Source organism: Cyanistes caeruleus, chromosome Z (assembly GCF_971803275.1).
Source record: "Cyanistes caeruleus chromosome Z, bCyaCae1.hap1.1, whole genome shotgun sequence".
In the NCBI taxonomy this organism is placed as follows: Eukaryota; Metazoa; Chordata; class Aves; order Passeriformes; family Paridae; genus Cyanistes; species Cyanistes caeruleus.
In genome coordinates, this window is record NC_141732.1 from 54,219,596 (window position 1) to 54,227,331 (window position 7,736).

The window sequence follows — 7,736 nt, forward strand, 5'->3', positions numbered from 1 at the left end:
AAACACAAGCATCTGTTCTGGACATACTGTGTTTGGACAACTCTATTTGTTTTAATCCCCTTCCCTTCTGGTTTCCTAAAAAGAAAAACCAACGGGGAGGACTGCTCAAGTCCCATTCTTACCCTGTGGTGCAGGCTATTGTCCCTAGGAGCTAACAAGAATAGAATGAAAATAGTGTCTCTGACTTTTTTCAGAGAAGGTCCTGAAGGAACAGCTGACTGTTTCAATGGACCACTGTTAGGTTTCACTCAAGTATTCTAATAACACACTTTTAAGCCCTAATTAAACCCAAGGGATTTGGGGGTGTTTTGGGGATTTTTTTGTGCTAATAGGGGAGGAGTGAATTCACTTCTACTTGATGCCAAATCAGTATCCTGTTGATTTTTCCTGTACTTTAGTATGATCTAGAAAAATGAAGTCAATATTTTATTTTCTCCGTTTAGGAAAAGATCCAAAACTTCGTTCCACATGGAAAAACTTATTTCACATGGAACAGCTACCCTGCTGGTGGTCAAGGTTGTGCTGATAGACTGGTCCAAGCACAGAACCAGATAGATTAAATCCCCAGCTGTAGGAGTCTTTACTGTTGCATAGCTTGACAAGATGTGGCTCCATTTGTAATAGCAGATAGGCATTGCTTCTCCTAAGGTAACAGCTTCTTCAGCATGAGGTACAATACCTCTACCCCTGATTGGTTGCCAGTGGTAAACTGGTTTACATTCCCACATTTTAAATACTTAAAGCCAGTCTCCTAAATTACTGTGTTTATTGACAGAGGTCATCACGATCCACCACTAGACCTGCACTCCGTTGCGAACTGCAGTGCTCAGCACATCACAACCAGATTACCCAGTGTTAGACTCAGGCTTGAATGTGTATCATGAGATAAAATACTCTGATTCTCTAGGGAGCACCTGTATGGCCCTGATGTTAAAGCACACAAAGGATCAGATTCATGTAAGCACACATTCTTACATGGCTGTTTGTTATTCAGCTTATCAACACCTTCTCTAGGTATGACTTAATTTCATTGCTCCCATATGTCTCTGCCAGGTTCTAACCATGAGATTATTACCCTCAGTAATCTGAAAATTGAGAAGGGGAGTTTTTTTGTCTCCCTGTTTTGCTCTACCACTAGAGCAACAAAGTTTGAGCTACAAAGTTGATCAAGGAACTGGAGCATCTCTCCAGGGAAAAGCTGGAGGAACTAGGCCTGCTCAGCCTTGAAATATGACTTGAGTAAGGACCTTATCAATGCCTGTGAGTGTCCAAAGGGAGGGTGCCAGGAGGATGGATCCAAGTTCTTCTTGGTGCTGAGCTGAGGACAAGAGGCAAAGGGTAAAAACTGACACGCAGAAGTTCCACCAGAACGTGAGGAAGAGGTTTTTTGTGCAGTGGAACAATTTGCTCAGAGAGATCGTGGAGTCTCCTTTCACTGGAGATATTCCAGAACTCTGGACACAATCCTGTGCTAGGTGCTGTAGGATGACCTTGATGAGCAGGAAGGTTGGACCAAATGGCCTACTGTCCCTTCCAAACCGATGCACTCTGTGATTCTGTACTTCTGTTTATTCAGCATAAATATGTTGCATATTTTGTTCTGGTTGGCTTTTTTGGCAGTAACTTAAACTTCTTAATAACAATTCAACTGTCTGTTGCTAATTAAAACAATTGTTTTCTTGTCACAAAAGAAAACCGTGTTACAGACGCTAGCGAGCTGTAATCTTCAGTAACTGAGAGGATGTGTTTAAAAGCAGGAACACTTAAAGCCAGGGCCAAGCCAGTCTAATTGGGATTATCCTTTAAGTATTTACACCTACTCATAAACTTAGGTGGAATTAGAAGGGAGCACAGTCAGCAAAGTATCAGTATCAAATCAGCAGATGCAAATAAACAAACAATGTTAGAAACCATTTCCATGAGTATAACATTTATATACTGCCCAAAATAGCCTAAGTAAACTACAAATTACAGTCAGGTTTACAATTTATTTGTTTTTATGAATTCACCTATTTGATACAATTTTTTTTAACTAACCAATACTGCCCACAGACAGGACCAGTGAGAAGCAAGAGATTATTTATAAAGATGAAACAGTGCATTTCACTGGTTTAAACTATATAGACTTAAACATACACATCTAGAAAATGTACTTAACTCCAGCATCTGATGGCAATGGCATTAAGTGTTCCTGCTTGTAAACACATCCTCTCCGTTACTGAAGATTGCAGCTCATTAGTTTCTGTAACAGGATTTTCTTTTGTGACAAACAGATCGGTTTAATTAGCAGCAGATAATGAAGTTGAACTGCAGTGAACTGTTTCTAAAGAAGTCTCAGTTACTGCCAAAAACCCAACCTGAATGAAATATGCAACAGCTTTGTGACTGAATAATTAATGGTAAAATAAAACAGGGAGAAGAAAAAAACCTGGTACAACCCATCTTAATTTTTGGGTTATTAAGGGAAGCTAATACTTAGAATCTGGCACAGACATACTTTCAATCAAGAGGATTACAGGAAGCAATGAAAATAAGTCATAGCTGAAGAAGATGCTAATAAACCAAACAGCAAAAAGCCATGTAAGAATGTGTGCTTACATGAATCCGATCTGATGCTTTGATTGTGTGCTTTAGTTACGGTTGTTTTAGCTGGCTGTATACCAGGCAGTTTATTTGTACTTTTGAGTCTGCATACATCATTTATTTTAAGTTATGTATAGTAATTTGCAGTGACTAGCTGTTAGTTTTCTTTACCACAAGCTGAGAAATGCTTCTCTTCATTAAGTAGACACCAGTTAAGGTTATGCTGTAGTTGCCACAGTTTTCCTACCAGAGAACATGTATCTTACTGTTAAGGTGTGTCTTTAACGTCAATTGAAAACAAATGCTGGAATAGCCTAAATGGAAGGAGAGGAAAAGCAGGTTATGTGGAGTATGAAAGATTATTTCAGTGGCTTAAGCTGTGTCAAGGAGGGCTGTTTTTCCTGGTGAAGGAACTGGTTGGATGCACTGCCATATCTGTCCCAGTCTGCCATGGGTCTCTGTGGCTGTGTGAAGGCAGAGAAGTAAATTTTTGAAAGATTCTGAAATAACAGTGTTTTTTTCTTGGTCTTTGGGTTTTATTAAAGTGTATGCTTTTTATTTTGTTTGATATGTACCTTTTTGCCTACTTTAGATTATATTATACTTCAGGTTATATATGCTCAAATTATTGCAAGCTTCTTAATATAGCTTGTAGTAGTTTTTTTATTGCCAAGAAAACAATGGAAGTGCACAGAATTCAAGGAAATTTTTTTGTCTGCTACTTGCTCAGAAGAAAGGGTGTGCCAGCAATTACAGGGCATTTGTTTTAAAGCCATTTTCCCAAGGTGAAATGCCTGTCCTTTGTGACTAGTCCGCACCTCTCACTTTACGCAGCAGAAGCTGGAGGGTGAGCCAGTGCTGTGAACGCTAGGACAGAAAAGGTGGTAATGATTGTTTTATTTTTTGTTCTTAGAAGACATAAGACCCCTTTTCTTGTTATTGATGTGTATTACTGTGTAACAGTGTATTTTCCATTACCTTGGAAATAGGGGCACGCAGATGGGTGCAGTTGCACCTTAATAACTCTTGATTTAAGGTACAGAAGAGAAGAATCAGCCTTACCCTTTGCTGCTGACAACAGGATCTACCAATAGCATGCAGTGTTCTGCTTTCCCACTGACTCCACCAACTTACCTTTTCTTCAAAAGCAAGGTAAAAGCAATGACTTTGGGTTTGTTTCTGAGTGCAGAACTGAGGAAAAAGTGAGATCAGCACAAAATGCAGAGTGATTGATTTAACTGGGAATAAAGGAGGAATGTTTGGGAACAGTATACACATTGCAGACAGACTGTGACCCATAAGCTATGAGACTTTCTTTCTTAGTCCTGTCCATCACTTGTCTAGTTGGGGTGTAGACTGTCAGAATGGACACAAGGCCATGTCCACATATGCACACCACTTGATACTTAAAACATTTCCATGTGTTCTCTTTGTTCTTCTGTTATGTTTAAAAAATTAAATTTTCATAATCAAATATTAAAAGTGGTGACTTTTTAATTTCTTACATCTTTAAAGAAGATTAATGCAAGAGTTCATTGCATTAATCAAGACGTATTTCCTTCTGATTTCTTGGGAGAAATCTGTACTGACCATTTAACATTTGGCATTATCAAGATCTTTGCCAAAACCCATTCATTTTGCCTCGGTGTGTATCACATTGCTCAGCTGCTTTGTGAAGACACCAGAGTTCATTTACCCTTAACCATATTATTCTTCCATCAGTTTCCTCGTTTTCTGCTTGGGGTTTAAAACTCTTGTACTGAGTAGCTCCCTTACATTCACCATTATGTCAATTGCACTTTTTAAATAAGTTTTTTTCGTTGTTTAAAGACCATTCTATAGTTTTATGTGTCTTCTTTTAAGATCCCATGCTTCTAAGATGTGAAACCTTTTTAAAGATATGTAAATGCCTTGTGTTAACCATCTAATGAAAGAGGAACAGGTATTCCTGGAAACATTGCTATTTAAGAAACACTAATCTATCATAGTGGGGTCCTCCACCTTTTCTCTTAGCTGTGCAGCTCTAAATTTTAGCAGTTCAGGTTTTTCTTGATATGATTATTTTCCTGTGAATGTATTCACAAGGTCTAACCTGTTTAACTATAGCATCAAAGTAGCCAGTAGGGTGTTAGATGCTGTTCTGCGTGGAGGGATTGAGGGAAGGAAAAGTCACTGATGGCTGGAAAACTGGAAAATACGTGAGTTAAACTCAGTTATCAGCAGTAATTCCTTGCATATGCCTGACTAAACATCATATACCTTTGTGATCTTCCTCTTGCAGTAGTATTGGTTTTGTCAAGGGCAATGCTGGCTGAAGTGGATTTAACCATCTTGTCATCTGCTGCCATGGAAGATGGTTTTAATTGCTGGATTTATACATCTTTAAATCAGAATGTAGCTACACTTGTGCTTTACACAATGCAAAAATCTTACCAGTTCTCTTGATGTCCCTCCTCACAGCTGGTTCTGCCTGCCATTCAGATACCTTGTCAGTCTGTGCTCTAACTAGAGTGTGTCTACATGGATTACATCTTTTATTAGAATTTAAAACCAAAAATAAAATGCAGAGAGGAGGGAACCTACAGGGCTTCTGGTTATATAGGCATTGACAAGCAGGTGCTATAAACATTGAATTAAGAAGTCATCAAAAAGTTTTTGTCTGCTTGCAAAACAGAAATCAGTAAGATGCTTGTGGGGAAAAAAAGAAAACCAATCCAAAACAGCCAACCATCACCACCACCACCACCACAACAAAAAACTCCAAGAAACCGCCCCCCAAAAAAAAAAAGAATAAAAACCAAACCAGGGTTTGTTATTTTAATGATAGACTAAGTTATAAGCATCTCTGAGGGAACATTTTTTTTGAGAGAAGAATAATAAGATAATATGAGAATTGGTTCAGTATGTTGTGGTTGTTAAAATTTTTGCTCCCAGGCTGTGGTGAGATGAACACCAGCTGCCACAACACTTGTTATGAAGTCATCTTCACAGCGCACTGAGAGCACCAGTTTTCAAGGTAGTTGTTACAGTTGAAATGCTTTCAGAGGCTGTTCTACAAATTGATGTTTTTCTATGTAGATGTTTACAATTTTTATGGGTTTTTTCCTCTTTATCTAAACAGGTAAATATATTTAGATATAGACCCTTTTTCAAATTCTGTATCTTTTGATAGTGGACAGTACCAGTTAAAGGTGTTTGAGCTATGTTTGAATTATTTCTCTTCGAATAAATTAAAAATGGTTGAACTTTCACATTACTTAAAACACTCCACCCTTGGTGGCAGGAATTCTGGCTTTTGGTAGACTACCTGAGGAAGATGCAGCACAGCTGGCTAACATGGCAGGTAGCAGGCACCAGATATTGTTAAGGAAAAGGGAAATCTGGCAGCCTGTAACCTCTGAGCGGCAGCAGTGAACAATGTTCGATGCCAGGAGCTGTTCTTCCTGCAAGGAGACCCGCCCAGCTACTTTGTCCTGTCGTAAAGAAACCCCAGCCGAAGGTGGTGTCGCACCCTGTTTGTGATTTCCCTGAAATTTCCTGAACTTCTGGAACATAATGGTTTTGGGGGGGTGGTGGTGGTGGGGTGGTGGGGGTTTTTTGCTTCTTTGTTGTGTGTTGTCATCCTTGTCCCCGTCTCCTCCCCAGCCCCTGCCAAAATTGGCGAAGGAAGAAGTGAACATGGTGGCCTGAAGAACAGTTATTAAGTGGTGGCAAAAGACTAGCTTTAAAGTATTGTACTTGCTTATTTGGTTATTAATGATGTCAAGTTATTTTGCTTATAAAACGAGCAAATCCACTTCAGGAATTTGGATGATGGTACAGAGTAATTTTTAGAGTAGAACTAGACTCTGATGAGTTTTATTTTAAAACCTTGATAATCTCTGTCTCAGGATTTAGTTGTAGAAAGCTTTAATTTTTGTCAGCATATTTCCATTAAATTAACTAAGTACATAATAAACTTCTACCTCTGACCTTTCCCTATTTTAGCTCTAGATAAAAGGACTGGATTACAGTCAAAAGGCATGTAATTTTTATACTACCAAATAAAGAAGTCAATAAAGGTTTTGTAATAGTAGATAAGCATATTTTTTGCATGACATAAACCCAGAATGATCTAAACTGTTGAAGCTATTTTTTAAGTAAGGTGGTGATTTTTATTTCTTAGTCTTATTGATAATAATTATATTTCATCAAAAATCTTTAAGTATTCCTAGTTTATAATTTAAAATTTTCACTTAGTTTACTTAAAATATTTAAAGACTGAATATTGTCATTTGCCTTAGAAACCTGGGAATAGTACCAGATGCCTGTTAATCTCTGGTGTACTGTAGCTACCCCTTTAAATGCTATCTTTCTGAATGAGAAAAGCAAACAGCTCCTGAACTGAACAAGTGATGTTCTTCTGAGACAGGAGCATATTCTAATGGGAATTCTTTCCACGCTCCCATGTAGGGACAGACTCTACATTTCTAATAGCCCCACACAAATTTTTTTTAAAAAATTATCCTTTCTTCATTTTCTATTTTTTTCCTTTTTTTCCTTTTCTTTTTCTTCTCCTTTTTTTCCCCCAATAATTCCCAGGACTAAATTAAGTAGAAGAAACAGTGCCAAGGTTCTTCTCAACAAAGCCAGGCCATTCAGATAAACTGAGTGTTTCTTTGTCTTACAGAGACACCATGTTTGCTAAGTGTGTAGTGAAACATAATGATAGAATATATTTTTTCTTCTCCCTCTGGGTCTCATTAGTATCTGCAATTAGTTAAAACGAAAGACTTTAGCAAGGCCATATTTAGAGAGATTTCTAATCTCTCAGTGGTTTGAGAATTCTTCACCCTGTTTCCCCAAAACCTTAGTTATGCCAAATCAGTATCTCATAAAACAAGACTGTCTATCTTTAATAATATTGCCCATCTTTGTTGTGTTTAAGCGTGTTTTCACTTGATGTGGTGTTTTGAAACCTTTTTATTGCCAAAGCCCTATGGAATGCAAGTAACCAAGACAATCATGACTCTCCTGCATTGTTTTTGGATGTCATAATGTCTACCACTTGACTATTTCCTTTGAGTAATTTAGGGACAGTGATGCCGCTGAAAGTCTTTGTGGATGTGGCACAATAAATTAACTGAGTCTTCTGTGGGAAACATGTCAAAAAA